The sequence below is a fragment of the Perognathus longimembris genome, chromosome 4, assembly GCF_023159225.1.
Source record: "Perognathus longimembris pacificus isolate PPM17 chromosome 4, ASM2315922v1, whole genome shotgun sequence".
NCBI classification, from domain to species: domain Eukaryota; kingdom Metazoa; phylum Chordata; class Mammalia; order Rodentia; family Heteromyidae; genus Perognathus; species Perognathus longimembris.
In genome coordinates, this window is record NC_063164.1 from 75,646,404 (window position 1) to 75,668,675 (window position 22,272).

Sequence of the window (22,272 nt, forward strand, 5' to 3'; positions counted from 1 at the left end):
ATTTTTATTGTCAAACTGAGGTACAGAGAGGTTACAGTTTCATACTTTAGGCATTGGATACATTTCTTGTACTGTTTGTTACCTCCTCCCTCATTCCCCCTCCCCCCCTTTCTTGGTTTTCTAACCCAGGTCTTATTTCTCCCTCTTAGGCTTCTTTAGGAACTCATCTGTGCTCATTTTTTAAGATTTTGTCCTCTAGGGAAACTGTCTCTTCCGCTTATCTTTTGGCTAATCTCCTGATTCATTGAACTTGACTTAGGACAAACATTTTCTTCTAAAATGTGCTGTCCATCTATGTTCCATATTTTGCTTCATATACAGCCACCCTTCTAGTTGTTCAGGTTGAAAAACTTGAAGTTACCTTTTCCCTCTTTCTTATCTCTAACAGTCATCTCAATTCCCAAGAGGCTAAAATGTGTTTGTGTATTTTCATCCTCCAGTCACTCTTGAAGTAAACCACCACTTTCCTGCATTATAGCAAGTACAGTCTTTACCTTGGTCTGATTCTTTTCAACTCATTGTAGTTTAGGGACTTTCTAAAACATGTGTCTGCTCAGTTAAACAGAATTTCTGAAAATTTCCTGGCGCTGGGGATATAGCCTAGTGGCAAGAGTGCCTGCCTCGGATACACGAGGCCCTAGGTTCGATTCCCCAGCACCACATATAGAGAAAACGGCCAGAAGCGGTGCTGTGGCTCAAGTGGCAGAGTGCTAGCCTTGAGCAAAAAGAAGCCAGGGACAGTGCTCAGGCCCTGAGTCCAAGCCCCAGGACTGGCCAAAAAAAAAAAATTTCCTGTAGTTTCCTATACCATTTGGGATCAATTTCAAATAACTTCATTTAGTACAAAAGGGCTTTCTTAATTTTATACTGTTTTCTTCTTAGCCTTATCTCCCTCTAACTCTTCCTCTGTCCTATGTGGACACACTCCGTTTCTAATCTTCTCTTGTTATTCCTTGTCTTTACTTTCTTTTTATTATCTCAACTTCTATCCTTCTTTTAGGTCTAATTCAAGCATTGTCTCCTCCATTTGCCAATGTGTGGCACAAAATTACAGTTGTCTTTTCACATCATATTATAAACTTATTGATGGCTTTTACTACTTCCAAGTTCTAAGACTGAGATCACAAATAAATACCAGTTGAACAAATCCATGAATAATTGACATTTCAATGGAGTTATTTTGAGGGGAAATGTCTATTTTTAAATTAGCATGACCAAATCTTGAAAATTTAATAAATGGAATGTAATTCTCTATCATGATTAATGTAAAAGTATAGGTTTTGTTGTTATTGGTGTAAATAACTTTAAAACAAATGAAAATTTCTTTTTAAAAACAGTCCTTCTTTTTAGCCCTCTCCATAATATAATAGGACAAAAATGATGAAGAAAAAATCTCAGGGAAAAAAAATGGACCTCATGACTTATTTGTTGCCAAAATAACAACAAACATTGCCTAAGAGAAAGCTGAAAGAAAACAGGTCTTCAAATGCCTTTTTTTTTTTTTTTTTTTAGATGGGTCATTTTTTTTTTTTTTTTTGGCCAGTCCTAGGCTGTGAACTCAGGGCCTGGGCACTGTCCCTGGCTTCTTTTTTTGCTCAAGGCTAGCACTCTGCCACTTGAGCCACAGCGCCACTTCTGGCCATTTTCTGTATATGTGGTGCTGAGGAATCGAACCCAGGGCCTCATGTATACGAGGCAAGCACTCTTGCCACTAGGCCATATTCCCAGCCCCGAGATGGGTCATTTTTTAAGTTATTATTTTATGTGTATAAATTTATTGGAAATAGTGTAAAACATTAATACTTGTATATAATATGTAACACCTTTCTTCTGAAGCAAAATAAGGCTATTTTCCTCTGTCTATTTACTTCTGGACATAAGTGCATCTTTCATTCTGGTTTTCGTGTAGTCATGGTTCACCCTTGAACTCTTTATCTCCCTACTCCCTTCATCTGCAATCTCCCTCCTCCTCCTCCTCCTCCTCCTCCTCCTCCTCCTCCTCCTCCTCCTCCTCCTCCTCCTCCTCCTCCCCCCTCCTCCCCCCCTCCCCCCTCCCCCCTCCTCCCCCTCCTCCCTCCTCCTCCTCCTCCTCCTCCCCCTCCTCCTCCTCCTCCTCCTCCTCCCCCTCCTCCTCCCTCCTCCTCCTCCTTCCCCTCCTCCTCCTCCTCCTCCTCCTCCTTCTCCTCCTCCTCCTCCTCCTCCTTCCCCCTCTCTCTTTCTCTCTCTCTTCCCACTGTTTTCCTCTGGGTTTTCTAAGTCTGTCCTCTTCCTCTCCCTTCCTGCCAGGCCTTCATTGCCCTAGGACCCTCTGCTGCCTCTGCAGGACCCTTTCCCCTGCCTCTCCTGTTCCTTCCAGCAACCTAAGCAGAATAGTACTAGAGGTGGAACTGGCCCTTTGACAGAAAGGAGAGCAGTTGGAAAGAAGACCTTACTCATAAAGGAGACATACATCTTTAAAATTCTGTAGGATACAGATGTGGAAACTTCAACAATATGGTTTCCACTTTGGTGGATGTGGGCAAGAAACACCTTCAGAATTGGATGAATTGGATGACTGCACAGATGCAAGGAATTAGAGACCTCCATAACTTAGCCTTCAATAGAATTCAAGATTTTATTTGTATTCTTTATTTCTTTTCTCTCCCCAACCCTGCAAAGTTCTGCTTCAGAAATTTGAAGGGCCAAATTCTGCCCTCAGTTGTGAATCATGAGTCTCTGAAGCCAAGAAGCTCATATGTGTTCAAAGGAAGTACTGGGCCTTGGGGACTCAGGTTAAATAACAACAGCCCCATCATTTGTTTGCTAATTTGCTTAAGTCTTTATAAAAAGAAGCACTGGACTGTTGTACCCAAATACTTAAAAAAAAATAATCATTTAAAAAATGCACAGTTGAATTTAAATTCCTCTAGTAGATCTCCTGCACTCCAGTACAAATAATAATAGCCTTTCTTATCCAGGTCCTAAGGTCCAAGACAGAACTATAGGAAAAATAAAAATAAAAACCAGAAATGAACTTCTAACATGCCAGCCTTTTACTGAGTAAGTTCTGTTACTGTCCCCAAGGAATTCAACACAGGGCCTGAAATTCAGTGTTCCCTGTAAACTGTATGAAATACCCAAACAGCTTTTGTTTCTTAGAGCTAGTCTGATGGTAATAGAGCTACTCTGCTAGCTTTAGGAAAAACAAAGATGTACAGGCTGAAATTCCACCCCTGGAATTCTCCCTCTAATGCCCTTCTTTCCTAGTTCACAAGCCTCTTCTTCTTATCTCTTGGGTCCTTCTCCTACAAAAAAATCAAAACTGTATTCAATATCAGTTCTTTGTACTATCCTTTCAGAGGGGCTTTTTTTTCCCTCCTGCTAGAGCAAATCAATGAATTTTATTTTATCAAGGTAATAGCTATATCAGATTTTAAAAAACACAATTGATCTAACCTCTAAAATATGTAAAGTTTTATGCACTACCATTCTTGTTTAAAATATGTTTTTATTTTAGAAAGGTTTTATTTACATTTGGATTGCAGTGAAACAATAAAAATGAAGAAAAACAAAAACAAAAGAAAGTGGGTTTACTGCAATTATTTTTCTTAAAGGCAAGCACTGTTAACAATTGCCATAGTATTTATATCTATAGTTTTAAATGTAAAATGAACTATTGAAAGGGTTGATTGGATAGTATACACTGTTGTCTCTCTTCCAGACATTTCTCAGTTCCCCTCTCCCCAGAGAGATTTTCAGGGGCAGACAGGAGTGTCTAGACACCTCTGGCTTTTTCTAATATCAGCCCTGGAATGTGGCACCTTCTCTACCCAAGTATAGATCTGCCTTCTGGCAAATTCCTGCCTTCTAGTATGTCCTTACATTTTGTTTTACTGCCCCAACACAAGTGGAAATGTCTTTCTCTCCTCTTAAGTCCACTGCTCCCAAGATGCCCAAATACTAGGGTTCAGAGTTCATTCTCATTCTCTAACATTTGTTTTCTTTCTTTTGCCCTGGGACTTGACACTTTGGTTCATATGGTGAAATTAGGCCTCATTTGTTTGTTTTTGTGAATAGAGTACTAAACTGAATGAACATTAAACAAGCTAAGTTTTATAACATTGTTTTATATATATGTATATATATACATATATATAACTTAGCAGGATTAAATGACAGTAATAAGTATATCATGGATGTGAATGAATATTAAATAAATATCTTTTAAAATACATATTCTATAGCACCCAATATTAACTATATGACATTACATATTCTTATTTAGTCATTTGTCCAAAAAGCAAATGTTTATTGCCTAATGAACTTTAAATTTTGTTGTAAAGATGATTTACACATGTGTCAGATATTGTTTTGGAAGTTCAACACCTCCTAGAAAAATCATGTTTGGTATTGTTATGTCCAGATTTAAGGTCCCCAAAGACCACCAAAGGAGCCGATTCTGATGAAAACACATGAGAGTATTGCAAGCTGGAGCTTGGACTCAAAACCGCCACCTACGCAGCTGATCTGGATTGTGAGCCCTGACCCTTCAAGTAGCAGGGTTTATAAAGGTAGAAGCATAACACAGATGTAAGGGCTTGACGCAGGGGGTAGAGTAATCAACAAATGAGCAAGTGTGACACAGATGTAGGAGGTTGACACAGAGGATGGAGCAAGCAACAAACATGCAAGCCATTTACAGAAGCAGAATCCTGGGCTCAGGTTGCCTAATAATCAAGATGGAGTCAGCTCTATTGCCTCCAACATTTCCTACCAAGTTTCCCTAATCAAGATGGAGATGGAGGGGCTGGGGATATAGCCTAGTGGCAAGAGTGCCTGCCTCGGATACACGAGGCCCTAGGTTCGATTCCCCAGCACCACATATACAGAAAACGGCCAGAAGGGGCACTGTGGCTCAAGTGGCAGAGTGCTAGCCTTGAGCGGGAAGAAGCCAGGGACAGTGCTCAGGCCCTGAGTCCAAGGCCCAGGACTGGCCAAAAAAAAAAAGATGGAGATGGAGTCAGCTCTACAACAGTATTTGAAATGATGACTACTTCAAATATGTATGCCAACTATGTGACTGCACTCCCTTGAGCATTATTGATAGATCCTGGGACAGGCACCATATGCAATCTAAGCCAGAAAGTTTCCTTCCATGAGAATTTTTTTTTGAGTGACAACCAAGACTAAGTCTGTTTCCACCATGAAAGGGAAGCTATGGAATGGATCTGGAACCCAGTAGCAACTGGATACTCCTTTTCCTGCCATAAGGAATAGGCCTATCTCAAAATTACGTATTAGGATCACCCATGGAAACTTTGGAAAATTTCCCTGGCACTGACCCCCAGAAATTCTAACCTACTTGTTCTAGGATGGGACACAGGTGTCAATATTTCTTTAAGACTTCCCCAGGTGATTCTAATGTGCATCTGGTAAAATGAACTACTGAACTGGAAAAAAATTTCACAGGGAGAAACAACAGAGTCACCAGCAGAGATGGCCAGAGATGAGACATTGAAACACAAACAAGGGCTGGGGATATAGCCTAGTGGCAAGAGCGCTTGCCTCATATACATGAAGCCCTCGGTTCGATTCCCCAGCACCACATATACAGAAAACAGCCAGAAGTGGTGCTGTGTCTCAAGTGGCAGAGTGCTAGCCTTGAGCAAAAAGAAGCCAGGGACAGTGCTCAGGCCCTGAGTCCAAGCCCCAGGACTGGCCAAAAAAAAAGAAACACAAACAAGTGGCAAAATAAATCTGGCTTTAAGTATTTTGCATGCTAAATTGCTTCCTAGATTGCTTCCTAAATTGCTTTCTTTTTAAAATTTTTCACTGTCTGTTGATAGATTCCTTTTTCAATTACCTGAGATATTTCAGGGTCTTTCCAATAGATCTTCTTTTATCTTAAACTTATCTGAGTTGTATTTATTTGATTTGCAGACAGAGAAGTTCACACTAAATCACTGTTTTAAAGTGCTCAGGCTTAATATTTTTTTATTTGTAGAATATGTTCTCTTCATTTATGTTCTCATTCATGGATTTAAATAATACTCAAGTTCTGTAGTACTTACAAGAATATTAAAACAAAGACACTATACAGTCTCTTTATTTGTGCCCCTTCCTCTCCAATAAGAACAAAAGGCATGTCAGAGAGCAATATTTCTCTGGAGAGTCTGAAGAAATTATGGAGCCCCTCATGGAAGAGGTGGTCTTGGTCTTGTGAATTAGTTACACCTAATAGACAACAGCAATGACATGAGAAACTACTATAGCTAAGGTCCAGAAATATATGAGAGGAAAGCCTGTAAGAGAAATTACAATAGGGCGGGTAAATACAGAGCTCAGACTATGGACACCTACCTTAGGAATTTTGAAATGGCATGGCTAGACCAATGAACATAGCTGCATGCTGGAAAGATTTAGTGATAATTTAGTGGCCTGACTGTGGGCAAGGAATACGTTAGAAGCCCTCTTTGGCTGTTCAAGAGAAATGATGAAATCCTAAATTGAGACTTTGATAATAAAACTCTACTGTAAAAAAATGGAAGGCATATTTCTCCTAGATATGGCAACCTATGTGATCAATTAAACAGTATGTGGGTCTAGGGTCGTGACATATTCCTGCAATCCTAGCCTTCAATTGTGGACCAGAGGTGTATTCACAGATACACAGCAAGATCCTATCTCAAAGCAAGGAAACAAAGGAAAACAAACAGGAGAGAAAAAGACACACTGAAACAGAGAGAATGAAATTAAGAATATATGTTCCTTACATATAAGGAACATGAAGTATATAGATTGAAAAGAGGAAAGGAAAAGAACAATCTACAAAACTAGGAAAATATACTACTGGGAAAATCAATTAACATCTCCAGTTAATCTCTTACCAACTAAACTTTGGTTATGTTTCTTAAGTTTTATTATATTTTCACTTTAAGACTAGCCAAGTAAAAGAACTAAATCAAGTGAAGCAGTGCAATGGTTTTTGGTTTTATCTCAGCCTTTTCTCATGCCACATTCTCCTAAAGTCAACTTTTCCTTATAGTTTGATAGACCAAAAAATTGAAGAAGCTGAAGCTAGAGAATGGGCCATGTATACAACTAGGTGTTTGGTTTTGGCTCATTTGGTATTGATGAAGGTTGAACAAAATTCAGGTCTTGTTGGTAAGCAAGTGAGTTGGAGGCAAATCCTCATTAAGTGGGTCTGGGAACTGTAACTCAGAGTACATGCAAGGAGAAAGGCGGCTTGTGTTGGGGACAGCTGCGCCTTTAAGAGGCCACAGCTGGCTTTAGCCAGTCCCCTCTTCTTCCACCTTTAACAGGAAGAGAAGCCCCCGCCCCTGGGGACAAACAAGCACATGTCTGATGGCCAGGGACACCAGAACCCAATCCTTGGGGGGCTGGGTCTCCGCCCACAAAGGAAGTCCCATGACATCAATTGAGGGACAGCCCTTGTGGCCAACCAGCAGTCCCTCTCCTGTGCCCACCTTTGGGAGTATATCTGTTGGCTCCTCATTTGAATAAACAGAATGCCCCAGAGGCTGTCTCCGAGACTCCCGTGCCAGTGTCTTTCCTTGGGCTGGCGGGCATGGGGTCTCGCAGCCACACGCGAACGGAGGCTACATTGGGCCCATGCTTCCGCGATTAACCTCTACTGGCCAGGAGGCGTGAGAGAGCGAGTATGGATCCCACACGGAAGAAGCAGACAAGCCCAGGACCCCCCCCCCCCCACGCAGATGGGGGAGGGGCGTAGAGCGAAGCAGGGCAGGCTTGCTTGAAATTTTTGTATGTGACTGCAGTGTGAGACAGATATTCATAAGGTGAGACTATTGGTACCAGCTTTTCAATCTAATGTGGTATTTCTAACATAATAATTGCTCTTTCCTCCTCACTATACCAACTACCTTAGCAATTGGTTCTTAGCACTTTACTCCTGAATATATATATGTATGTGTGTGTGTACATATATATGTGAATCAAATCTCTTTCTACTCTAGTCTACAAGTACAATATTCCATTTTGAAATAAAATACTCAACTCCCATGGTCCAGAAGGGGGTCACACCATAATGTTGTAAGTGGGGGAGCACCCTAGTTTGTGTTTTCTTTTTTCCAAATATATTTCTATCATAGCTCCTCATTACATTTAGTAAAAAACATCCATCCACCTGGGCCATACGATTCATATTCATATTCACTGTATGACAGTTCCTCTCCTGACAATCTAACCTTTTATTCTTTTTATTACTTTCTTGTTGGATACACAAAAATCAAAACCATGAATTCCAACATAGACAAATATATCATCGATATCTATATCTATCAACAGACAGATGGATATATACATAAGTGAATATATACAATGACATGCTGGATTTCTGTGAGAAAAAATGTCAAGTCTTATTTATTTATTTATTTTGCCAGTCGTGGGGCTTGAACTCAGGGCTTAAGCACTGTCCCTGGCTTCTTTTTGCTCAAGGCTAACACTCTACCACTTGAGCCATGGCACCACTTCCAGCTTTTTCTATATATGTGGTATGAGGAGTCAAACCCAGTGCTTCATGCATGCTAGGCAAGTACTCTACCACTAGTCCAAGTCTTTTCTTAAAAGGGAGGGCAGGGAAGGGAGAGAGAGAGAATGGGAAGGAATTAGCAGAAATTTCCTAGTCCCAGAGCCAAGGCTAAAGAAGCTGCTTTACTTGATGGGGATGAGGGATCCTGCTTTTCCCTGGGCAGAGGATCAGTAGTAATACACACCAATCCTACATGGAGTAGAATGATACAGAGTTGTAAAATACAGGCAGGCAACTCATCCCAATGGCAGTTCTCAGAAGAGAATGCTCAAAAGTTTCAGCTCTATTGAATCTTCCACCACTATGAATCCTGTAACTTTTTCAAGCTAGAATTTAATGCTTTCCTTCAACTTATTTACCATTTTACTCTCTATGTATTTCCTTACTGGTTTTATATCATCAGTGTTCATTTTCTCTATTTTCAGGGGATCACAGGACAAATCAGCTAGAAATTCCTTAGTAGATAACTCAATGCAGTCATCGATTATAGATTTGATATTTTTTAATAAATGACTTTTATGGTCCATAAAACTGTGAAATTTGAGAAAAAATGAGCAAAAAATGGTCCTGGGCTTATTATTTAAAATAATCTAAAGTCAAGCATTTTGGGTGGTATACAATTGTAATCTCAGCTATGGGAGAAGCTGAAACAGGAGGATGGCATGAATTTAAGAGCCCAAGTCTAGGAATTTAAATCCAGCCTGAGCAAAATTGAAAAACCTCATTACACAAAAAAGGGGGGGAGGGATAAAACAAAAATAAAACTGAAAAGAAAAAATATTTTTAAATTCAAGGATAAAGAAGCCATTTGGTGGCAGAATGTGATATTACAGTACCTAGATTTACTCTTTAGTACCAAACAAAACAAAAAGTAGTACATAGTTTTGTAATAAGAGAGGATAACTATTAAGGAGAAAATAGTAAGGTAGGGTAGATAAAAATTAAACAAAAAGTTTTATACTCATTAGCAATAACTTAAGGGATATGAAAAACTATATTTTCAACATACATAGAACTGCATTGTGATTTAATCAGAAGTTAGTATTTTGAAATATTTTATGTATACTCTGTATTCATGATTGGGATTACATGGCATCAGTTTGTTTGTTCAATCTGGGATGGTGGTAGGACCCAGGCAATGCACAACCTAGTCAAGTGTCCTACCCATGAATTATATCCCCAACCTAAAGATCCCTTTAAAAATATTTCAGCACTAGGTGCTAGGAGCTCAGGCCTGTAATTGTAGTTACTCACAAGGCTGAAATCTGAATATCCTGGTTAAAAGCTAGGTTCTGTAGGAAAGTCCGTAAGACTCCAATCTCCAATTAACCACCCAGAAGGCCAGAACTTCTGTGCTCAAGTGGTAGAGTGCTAGCTGCCCTTTAGCACAAAAGTTCAGGGACAGCATCCATACCCTTAATTCAAGCCCCAAGACTGGCACAGAAGAAGAAGAAGAAGAAGAAGAAGAAGAAGAAGAAGAAGAAGAAGAAGAAGAAGAAGAAGAAGAAGAAGAAGAAGAAGAAGAGGAGGAGAAAAGATGACACCTTAAACAACATAGCAATATGATTGATAATTTCATCAGAACGTCTTTCGTTTATTGTAAGATATCATGTAAGATAGTCTCCTAACTTCATGAACATTTGGAAATTTTCAAAATTAAAATTTGAAAAACACCATGAAACCCATGAAAAATGTAAATTCTTTAATGTATTTAAAAATTTGCACTGACGGATCCTTTCATCATTTTTGAAAACTGCATGGAAATATTACTTTTGTTGATGTTTTTCATTTTTGTAATCTATAAAATATTTATATGAGATTTGCTTATTAGTTGTGACTTACTATCAAGTATTTTATGAAACTTGTTCACTGAAATATATACCTCTTTTTATATGACCATCTCTACCCAAAGGAAAACTAATTGGCAAATTGCTCCATTCTTGGTTGCTTGATAGTTCTTTGGAGATAAAAGGCTCATGAGCTTTCCTTCCCAGACTGGCTTTGAACTGTTGTTCTCAGATCTCAATCTCCTGAATAGCCAGGATTACAGGCATGAGCCACCAGTGCCAGCTTTGTTCAATCTTTTCAAAGTGTTAAAATGATAATCCCCCAAAGATATCTTACTAAAGATCTTTGAAGAAAAACATTGCTTTTTAAATATGCAAACCTCCTGTAAAGATTTAAAAGTTTCAGATTACATAATATAAGTAATCTTTTCCTTTCCATTGATGATGAAGCAATTAAAAAACCCAAAGTAATTCTGGCAAAATTCTGTTTTATTTTTATGGCTTTTACTTTTGATTGGCAGCCAATCTGGAAAAACAAAGGTCACAAAGAACAAAATGAGTCACTACTCAAACTATGAGAATGTTAGTATGAACAATTACAATACACAAATTAGGCTATAGAACTTTAATCTCTTTGCTTGGGTATGGTCAGCATTGTCCATAATATAGCCCATCCTTTTGATTTTTGCAATGTTTACTACAATAATGAGCAATTTGGTTAATCTTCCTATAAAAATTGATTTTATTTGTCCTCCAATATTTTGTACTAATAAGAATTTCCCTTTAAAACATAGCTGGTTCTGCCTCATCAACCTCAGACTTTCATTTTAGTGAATCTTCTAATTACAAAACCATGCAGTGACAGTCAGGACAAGAAAATGACATTCTGGTTAACACTCACTACAAAAGAAAAGAATATGGATGCCTGAGTTTATACCAATTGTACTCCTTAACACTCAACACTGGGCCACAAGTTAATGTAGTATCATTTCTTCTAACATATCTGACATGGACTTACTGTTTCAGTATTCAGAGACAAATGCAGGCATTCATGTAGGAACTGATCTCTTATATCATTTGTTAAAGAGGGTTAGTCTTATGTTGGTTAATTTTCTAAAGCAACCAGATTTTGAAAAGTTTTGATGATAGGCAACACCAATTGGCATTTTCTCAAATATTCTGCTAAAAGAAAAGAGGGAAGTTTGATAACATCAAAATCAACTTCCCTTTTGTAAAATTTTCTTAAATCATAACTTCTTTTCTATAGGAACAAAAGCAGCATGGCAAATTTTCAAAATGGTGACGAATCATTACAAAATTAAAAAAAGAGATTTCAATGAATTCATTTCATATGGTCTTCTATCCCATTCCGGGAATGTTTCTGGATGTGCTCAGCAACATACTGACAAAGAAATACAGAAAAGAAAACACTGTGTATTTTTTTTCCTCTTTAGTCTATAAATTAAAGGACAAGCAATGTATTAAAATGTAATAAATACTAATAACCATATTCTGTTTATGGGAGAGACAAACTGTAATTGGGTCATTTAAAAAATTTTATCCTGTTTCAAATCAGTTTAAAGTAGATATGCAATGGGTTATTATGAACATATTTATTGACAAAAGGATCTCTCTGTAATAGGGAGGCCAGATCTGGCCAGTGCCATCATTAACTGTGGAGGGACTTCAGGTTGACTCCAGCTCAGATAAGAGCAGAAGCCAACTCCATCTCCACTAAGCTCTCCCCCCACCCTATTCAGGGAAGCTCCCCTTTATTATGGTAAGTTATGTAGATTGACTACCTGAGGCCTGGGAGCTTCAATGGAACCTGTGTCCTCCTCTTTATTATGATAAGTTCTGTAGATTGACCACCTGAGGCCTGGGAGCTTCAAGGGAACCTGCTATGAGTAGGCATATCCACCTGCATCATGTGAGCCCCACCAAATCCATGCGCCAATTCTAACTAGAATGATAGGTTGGTTCAAATAGATACTATGAGACAGACTGTAACTCTATTGGCCACCTGCGTGCGGCCTAGCATGCTCTGTAAGTGTTGTATCCTCATTGGTCACCTGCGTGTGGCACGTTTGACTTGTGATGATTGCCTTATAACCAGGCTGGAAGGCCACACACGAGAGATGTGGTCCCAGCTCCCGAGTCTGGGCCCTGATCCTGCACACGTGGTCAGCAGTTTCGGCTCCCGAGTCTGGGCTGCGACCAAGGCCGGTTGGTTCACTTTTTGTTCACTTTTTACTTCCCCAATAAAACTGTCTTTTTGTCATCTTGTAGCTGGAGACTGTGTGGTGGACTCTTGGGGGAACCAGGAATCCCCTCCCTTGGGGGGGACCCCGTTTTATTGTAGCGAACCCCCACTCAATTTCACTCTCCAGCTTGAAAAAACACAGAAGAAAGACTTTCCCTTGCCCTTTATTTATGTACCTATGTAGGTTTCAAATAGTGCCATGTGGATCATATTCCAAAATAGACCACGTCATAGCCCACACAAAGAACCTCAGCAAATACAAAAGTATTGACGTCATCCCATGTATTATATCTGATCACAGTGGATTAAAGGTAACCCTCAACAACAAAGGATACCACAGAGCCTATACACACTCTTGGAGGCTAAACCCCACGCTGCTATCCAACACTTGGGCCACAGATCAAATTAAAGATGAAATCAATGAATTCATAAGCCACAATGACAAAGAAAACACATCACAAAGAAACCTATGGGACACAGCTAAGGCAGTGCAGAGGGGCAAGATCATTGCACTCAGCACCCACATTAAAAGAATGGAAGCAGAACAGGTGAATACCCTCACGATGAAACTAAAACAACTGGAGAAACAAGAAATGACAGAATCTAAAACGATTAGGAGGGGAGAGATCACAAAGATTAAAGAAGAGATAAATCTGATTGAAAATAGAAAGACCATTCAACAAATAAATAAGACTAAAAGCTGGTTCTTTGAGAAAATAAACAAAATTGACAGACCCCTTGCAAGACTTACAAAAAAAAGAAGAGAAGAGACTCATATTCGTAAAATCAGGGACTCCACAGGAAAAATTACAACAAGTACACACAATATTCAAACAATCATAAGGAGCTATTTCCAAAACCTCTACTCAGCAAAAAACAATAATTTTACAGAAATGGATCAATTCTTAGAGAAGTACAAACTGCCCAAACTGAACCAAGAAGAAATAAATCAACTAAATAAACCAATAAATTACGGTGAGATACAGGAGGTAATCAAGAACCTCCCTACTAAGAAAAGCCCAGGCCCAGATGGATTCACCAACGAATTCTACAAAACCTTTAGTGAGGAGCTAATTCCAATACTCCTCAAACTCTTCCGTGAAATAGAAACGGAGGGAGAAATCCCAAACTCATTCTACGAAGCTAATATCATACTCATTCCCAAACCAGGCAAAGATCCAACAAAAAAAGAGAACTACAGACCAATATCACTAATGAACACAGATGCAAAGCTCCTCAATAAAATATTAGCTAATAGGATCCAGAAAGTGATCAAGAATATCATACATCATGACCAAGTAGGCTTCATCCCTCAGTCACAAGGATGGTTCAACATCCGTAAATCAATCAACGTAATTCACCACATAAACAGAACTAAAATCAAGAATCACATTGTTATCTCAGTCGATGCCCAAAAAGCCTTTGACAAAATACAACATCCATACCTATTAAAAGCTTTGGAGAGAACAGGAATAGATGGAACATTCCTCAAAACAATAAAAGCCATATACAACAGACCAACTGCTAATATCATATTAAATGGAGAGAAACTTAAATCATTCCCTCTAAACTCAGGAACAAGACAAGGATGCCCACTCTCCCCACTTCTGTTCAACATAGTGCTGGAATCCCTAGCCATAGCAATAAGGCAAGAGGAGGACATCAAAGGGATCCACATCGGCAAGGAAGAAATCAAGTTATCCCTATTCACAGACGACATGATCTTATATCTGACGGACCCAAAAAACTCAGTCCCCAAACTCCTACACCTAATAAACCAATTTGGCAAAGTAGCAGGATACAAAATCAACCCACAAAAGTCAGCAGCTTTTCTGTACACCAGCAATAGACAAACAGAAAAGGAAATTATGGAAACAATTCCATTTACAGTAGCCAAAAAAAGAATAAAGTACCTAGGGATCAACTTAACCAAGGACGTGACGGAACTATTCAATGAAAACTACAAAAATTTAATAAGGGAAATCAAAGAAGACACAAGGAGATGGAAAGACCTCCCATGCTCATGGGTAGGCAGAATCAATATAGTGAAAATGGCCATATTGCCCAAATTGTTATACAAATTCAATGCAATACCTATCAAAATCCCAGCCACATTCTTCACTGAAATAGAGAAACCAATCCATAAATTCATATGGAACAGCAAAAAACCTAGAATAGCCAAAGCAATTCTAGGCAAAAAAAAGCAGTGCAGGAGGTATCACAATACCTGACTTCAAGCTCTACTACAAGGCCATAATAACAAAAACAGCATGGTATTGGTATAAAAACAGATCAGAAGACCAATGGATTAGAACTGAAGACCCAGAAATAAAACCGCACTCTTACAGCCAACTGATATTCGACAAAGGAGCTAAAGACATACAATGGAATAAACATAGCCTCTTCAACTCCTGGTGCTGGGAGAACTGGGCAGCCATATGCAGAAAACTCAAAGTAGACCCAAGCCTATCACCATGCACCAAGATCAACTCAAAATGGATCAAGGACCTCAACATCAGACCTGAATCCTTGAAACTACTGAAGGACAGAGTAGGAAAGACACTAGAACTTATAGGCACAGGAAGGAACTTCCTGAATAGAGTCCCAGGGGCACAACAAATAGGAGAAAGACTCGACAAATGGGACTACTACAAATTAAAAAGTTTCTGCACAGCTAAGGACATAGCCACCAAAATAGAAAGACAGGCAACGATATGGGAAAGGATATTTACCAGCACAGCAACAGACAAAGGCCTGATATCGGTCATCTACAGAGAACTCAAAAAACTAAGCCCCTCCAAGCCCAATAAACCTATTAGGAAATGGGCAAAAGAGCTAAAGAGAGACTTCACAAGAGAAGATATAAAAATGGCAAAGAAACATATGAGGAAATGCTCAACATCCCTGCTAGTAAAGGAAATGCAAATAAAAACAACCCTGAGATACCACCTCACTCCAGTTAGAATGGCCTATACTCTGAACTCAGGAAACAACAAATGCTGGAGGGGCTGTGGGGAAAGAGGAACCCTTCTCCATTGTTGGTGGGAGTGCAAATTAGTACAACCACTTTGGAGAACAGTATGGAGGTTTCTCAAAAAGCTCAATATAGACCTACACTATGACCCAGCCATACCACTCCTAGGCATCTATCCTAAACAGCAAAATCCAAGGTATCAAAAAGGCATTTGTACTTCCATGTTTATCGCGGCACAATTCACAATAGCTAAAATATGGAAACAACCCAGATGTCCCTCCACAGACGAATGGATCCAAAAAATATGGCACTTATACACAATGGAATACTACATAGCGATTAGGAATGGTGAAATACTGTTATTCGCAGGGAAATGGACAGAACTCGAACAAATAATGTTGAGTGAGACAAGCCTAGAACACAGAAAACAAAGGGGCATGATCTCCCTGATATATGACTGTTAACAAAGGGAGACGGAGAGACAGTAGAGACCAAGTCTGTGAATACTGTATATGTTCTTGATACATTGTATATTGCATATATGTCAACCTGACCTAGACAAGGGATAGAAAAACAGGTCGTAAGATATCATAAGAAATGTACACACTGCCCTACTATGTAACTGCACCCTCTTTGCACAACACCTTGTAAAAAAATTTATGTCCAATTAATAAAAAAATAAAAAAAATCAAATAGTGCCATGTGCTTTAGAGAGAATGCTTCAAGGGTACAGCAGAAGATAGTATAAATCAGTGAGGATCACAATTGGAAGCCAGCCCCAGCAGTAAGTCTGTGAGACTCCCATCTCCAATTAATCACAGGAAAAGCTAGGAGTGGTGCTATGGCTGAAGTGGTAGAGCTCTAGCCTTGAGCAAAAGGAGCCCAGACAGCACACAGGCTAAGTTCAAGCCCTAGACCTGGCAAACAAAACAAAACAAAAAACCACCAAAAATCAAAACAAACAAACAAAACAATAACAAAACCCAGGTCCTGAAGTGACATATTTTCTCTAAAAGCCTATTTATCAGTGCTAGTGTGGCCCCACCCTAACTACCACCTTCTCAATTGGCCAGCCTGCCTTCTATTGCTTGAACCCAATTCATACAAATACTAAGCATAAGAATGCAGGGAAGCAAAACTTATCTATGTTGATGGATTTTCCAACCCAGGAATTTCCAAATATCTTCTATATATATATATGTTTTTACATTTGCTTTAGAACAGAACATACCACCCTTAAGTAGTCTTCATATTATCTTTTCTCCCTCTGTGGTGGTTAGCTGTCCCCAAATTCTAATCCATGTAATATTTGGTGAACACCATTTTCCGTCATATAGCTGCTTGCTATACATAACATCAATGCTGTGTGGTTTCACAAGTGAAAAGTGCCTCTTTTGGAAATCCTCTTTCAATTTTATTAAATGTAAGGATGGGGAATTTGATGGAAAAGTTTTCTGAAGCCATAGGTAATATTCAGTTCTGGAGAGACAAGCATTTATTTGGTAGACACAGGCCTTCTTTACCAAAGAATGAATATTGCATTGTATAAATGGGAAGAAGATTCTGTTTTGAGATAAAAGTAAAACATTCACTTTAGTGGACTGGCATGTAAATAAAGTCAAAGTCTAACTCAAAACACAAGTTATAAAGACATGGAGATACAGCTCGATGGTAGTCACAGTTGAAGGTCAGTGTTTTTTTGAGTCACCCTTTCTTTTCCACAAAGTCCATTCTATACTACTACAGTACAGGAAAGTTGAACAAATATCCAGGCAACCCTTTGTAGGTACGAATGCAGTACTGCTAGAACCTCTACAGGGAAAATAATGTAAGACCAGAACCTTTGTCCAAACTCATTTATTATCTCTACAATATTTCTTCCTTTTTCACAAGTTGTTCTTGAGCTTTAAAAAAAACCCAACAACAACAATAGGGACTGGGAATATGGCCTAGTGGTAGAGGGATTGCCTTGTATACATGAAGTCCTGGGTTCGATTCCTCAGCACCACATATGTAGAGAAAGCCAGAAGGGAAGATGTGGCTCAAGGGGTAGAGTGCTATCCTTGAGCAAAAAGAAGCCAGGGGCAGTGCTCAGGCCCTGAGTCCCAAGTCCTAAGACTGGCAAAAAAAAAAAAAAAAAAAAAAAAAAAAAAAAAGAAAAAACAATAAGGGCTGGGGATATGGCCTAGTGGCCAGAGCGCTTGCCTCGTATACATGAAGCCCTGGGTTCGATTCCCCAGCACCACATATACAGAAAATGGCCAGAAGTGGCGCTGCGGCTCAAGTGGCAGAGTGCTAGCCTTGAGCAAAAAGAAGCCAGGGACAGTGCTCAGGCCCTGAGTCCAAGGCCCAGGACTGGCAAAAAAAAAGAAAAAACAATAATAGAAAACTTCATATTTGCTTCTTGTCCAAGCTTTACATAAATTATTTTCTTCTTTTTCTTTAAGATGATTATTGAGGCATTGTACTCATTAGTTATTCTTTGAAGAACAAATTAAAATAAAAACTTAGATGACAATATGGCTAATTTTAAGTGTAGGCATGTACAAACTCTTCTTGAAAATCAAGTGGTTGTACGAGTTCTGATTTTAGTTGGCTCTGTTAACATCTTTTCAATAACAAGGTGCACACACTTCCCTATACTGTCACTGTTGTTTATTTAGCCAGTGGATTTTGAAATCGGTTGGTTAGTACCCAACCAGCTTAAAGCCTGAATTTAGTCCGGAGTTTAGAAAAATATAAATATTTCCTTCAAAGATACAATATGAGTATCACATTTGTATGTAAATTTTACTTCAACAAATAGGAAAAATGATTATGAGTAATAGCTCTCAGCTTTCAGATAGTTCTTTTCATGTTCAAAGTGCTTGACAAACATTAATTAAATCACTGGCAGTCAAATTAGATAAATATGTTCAATGTATGTGCATAGCTGCACTTTCTATGCACACAGTCTTCTAAATTACATCACTGCAGATCAAACTCTTTCTTTCTTTCTTTCCTTTTTTTTTTCCCCTTATGAACTTGGTTTTCTGACACTGATTCCAAGAAACAGATAATTACTGCCAGGGATAATCATGAGGAAAGGCTAATCATGTGAGCTTTCTTCATTTTTAAACAAACACATGGACTTTATCCTTGATAGAAGGTACAGGATGAACCACAATATGAAACACTCTGACTCAATGCCAAAAGGTAACAATGATAGGGCAAATTTCCTTGCATATTGTGTTGGATTAGCTAAACCTTAATTTAAAGATATCACTTCATCTACAAAGTCCATTGTACATTTATCTGAATTAGGGAAGGGAAGAGGAACATCAAAATAGTGAGACAAAGAACAAAGGGTATACCAGTGCAACAGTGATACTCACAAGACAATATGTTGCAAATTGTACAACTTGGCAGGGGTGGGAAAGTGGGAGAAAAATGAGAGAGGAGGTAATACGTTTGACAAGAAATGTACTCAATACCTTGTATATGTAACTATAACCCCTCTGTACATCACCTTGACAATAAAACTAGAATTTAAAAAAGTACATTCTATGCTTTCTGGGTTTTTGATGTTTTTGGCCTCTTTCAACACCAGTAACAAGAAAGTTTTTAAGGCTAAATATGGTATGGATTTCAGCACTATGGTTAAGTGCTCATTAATGCTAGAAATCCTTGGTTACTACTGACTTGAGAAGCATTTTGGCCACGAAATTAAACATAAGCAAATTTCACAATTATTTTTGGAATAACTCACATTAATTTTTTTCTTCATTGAATTTAATGAAGTTTTTCAAGCCATCCCAAGATATTAACTGCTCCCAACGGACCCCCCAAATGAAGTATATTCCAAACCAAAAAAAGAAAAGAGTGCTAATAGCATTCTATCTTTGAATAACACCTAACAAATTAACACACTCTACCCATCAACATTATACAGTGGAGAGAAGGCATGCACATGCATGTGTAGACACAACTTGGCCAGTCAGGTTTGCTTTCCTTGGGAAGCTCAGGCTCCCTTGCCGCAAATGGAGGGCCCAAGGTTTCTCCTTCTGCTGTCTGACAAACTAATCTGTTTCAAAGGAAGGAAATACTCTTTAACTGTATTGCAGTTTGATGATCAAAAGAACATCTGGTTCAATTGAATTGTCTTTTTCCAGACTACAAAAGTACTACTTGAAGTCATGGGAGTTCCTCTATACCACATGGAAGGCCATTCACTTTTCTATTCTACATATTCTTGCTTGTGTGTCTGTAAGTCTAATATCTAAGATATTTTTGTACTTCACTAATTAGAACCTAAGAGTTCAGTGAGAATATATGGTGTGCCTAAGGTCATACCCATAGGGTCACCTGGTCCATATGTGATCAATAGTGGTAATGGAGCCATAAGGGATACTGTACTGTATTAATCTCACAGACTTTTCTGCCCCATCTAGCTTCAAATCATGATTCTCAGATCTCAGCCTTCTAAGTAGCTAGAATTATAGGTATGAGACACTGGCCCAAGCTTTCCTCACTTCTCAGTCTTTGAAGACACTTTCCTGGGAGGCCACACATAACATCTTTAGTGTTAACTAGATTAGCCTCTTGGACTTTTCTGTTCTGCTGCATTTATTATTCTATAGACATGTAACAACTAGCACCACCTACCTTCATAAAAATATCTAGAACTTGGTCTTAGTAACATTTTCCTTGCTAATTTTACCACCAACTTGTCTACCTCTTATATACTCCCAACTGCGTTATCACATTTGGCTTTCCAGATCTTGATCTGTTTCAAATCCAGACTGCTAATCTGACCAGTCTTCTAAATTTCTTATTTAATCTGATCTCCAAAATCTTTCTACTGACAATACTTTTACTACATTCCCTGCTCCATTTCCTTCACTTCCCCCCACCCCAGATACTTACACAATCTAGATGTTCTTATAGCCTCAAACACATGAAACTTTACTTCTTCTTGGAGTTAATCAGAACAGGAGCCTTTTATTTTATTGCTTTACCTTTTGAATCTGGAACAGTGCTTAAGATTCATGAGAATTTGTTGAATGATGAAACCTATAGATCATATCACTGCTATCCATTCAATAGCATTCTTAACTGTTTCTATATAAATGCACTTTATAGTCCACAGAGGTTGCTCTCCCTGTCTATGGAATTTATTTTCTATTATGTTAGGTGCATTGACCTTTTTTTTTCTCCAAGCAGATTATAAACTATGTAAAGGCAAAGGCTCTTTTTACACTTTTCTTGCCTTCCACACCTAGCATAGTTCTGAGTAGCATTTTGTATGCATTTAACAGCCATTTATTGATTTATTTTTCTACTGTAACATATACTTCACTACTGAGCACTTTTACTAGGGCTGAAACAGAAATAAAAATAGGTCAACCATAAAACACAGAATTGTGCCCATGGATAGACAGGAGGATAACTAGCAGCAGCTCCTCCTCCTTCTCCTCCCCCTCTTCCTCCTCCTCCTCCTCCTCCTCCTCCTCCTCCTCCTCCTCCTCCTCCTCCTCCTCCTCCTCCTCTCCTTCCCTCCCTCCCTCCCTCCCTCTCTCCCTTTCTAGCTTTCTTCTTTTTTTTTTTTGAAATGTCATTTTTTTTCTTTCAAAATTTTATTATCAAACTGATGTACAGAGAAGTTACAGTTTCATATGTTAGGCATTGGATACATTTCTTGTATTGTTTGTTACCTTGTCCCTTATATCCCCCTCCCTCCTCCTCCTTTCCCTTTCCCCCCATGAGGTGTTCAGTTCACTTACACCAAACAGTTTTGCAAGTATTGCTTTTGTAGTTGTTTGTCTTTTTTTACCCTGTGTCTCTCAATTTTGGTATTCCCTTTCAATTTCCTAGTTCTAATACCAGTATAGATGGTTTCCAATATACTCAGATAAGATTACAGAGATAGTGTATATACAATCACAGGAAGGTGATACAAGAACATCATCAATAATAGAAGCTACAGATACACATGGGACGTTGAAAGTAGTTACAACTATGATATAACAATCGTTTCTATAACATGGAGTTCATTTCACCTAGCATCATCTTATGTGTTCATAAGGGTATAGCTGTTGGGCTCTTGGGACCCTCTGCTATGACTTGCCTAAACCTGTACTAATTATTCCCAATAAGGGAGACCATAGAGTCCATGTTTCTTTGGGTCTGGCTCACTTCACTTAGTATAATTTTTTCCAAGTCCTTCCATTTCCTTACAAATGGGGCAATGACATTCTTTCTGATAGAGGCATAAAATTCTATTGTGTATATGTACCACATTTTCCTGATCCATTTGTCTACTGAGGGGCATCTGGGTTGGTTCCAGATTCTAGCTATTACAAATTGCGCTGCGATGAACATTGTTGTACTGGTGGCTTTATTGTGATTTTGTTTGTGTTCTTTTGGATAGATACCCAAAAGTGGGGCTGCTGAGTCATAGGGGAGTTCTATAGTTAGCCTTCTGAGGAATCTCCATACTGCTTGCCAGAGTGGCTGAACCAGTTTACATTCCCACCAACAATGAAGTAGGGTTCCCTTTTGGCCACATCTCCTCCAACAATTGTTATTGTTAGTTTTCTTGATATAGGATATTCTTACTGGGGTGAGCTGGAATCTCAAATTTTTTTTTTTGTTTGTTTTTTGGATCAGTCCTGGGCCTTGAACTCAGGGCCTGAGCACTTTCCCTGGCTTCTTTTTG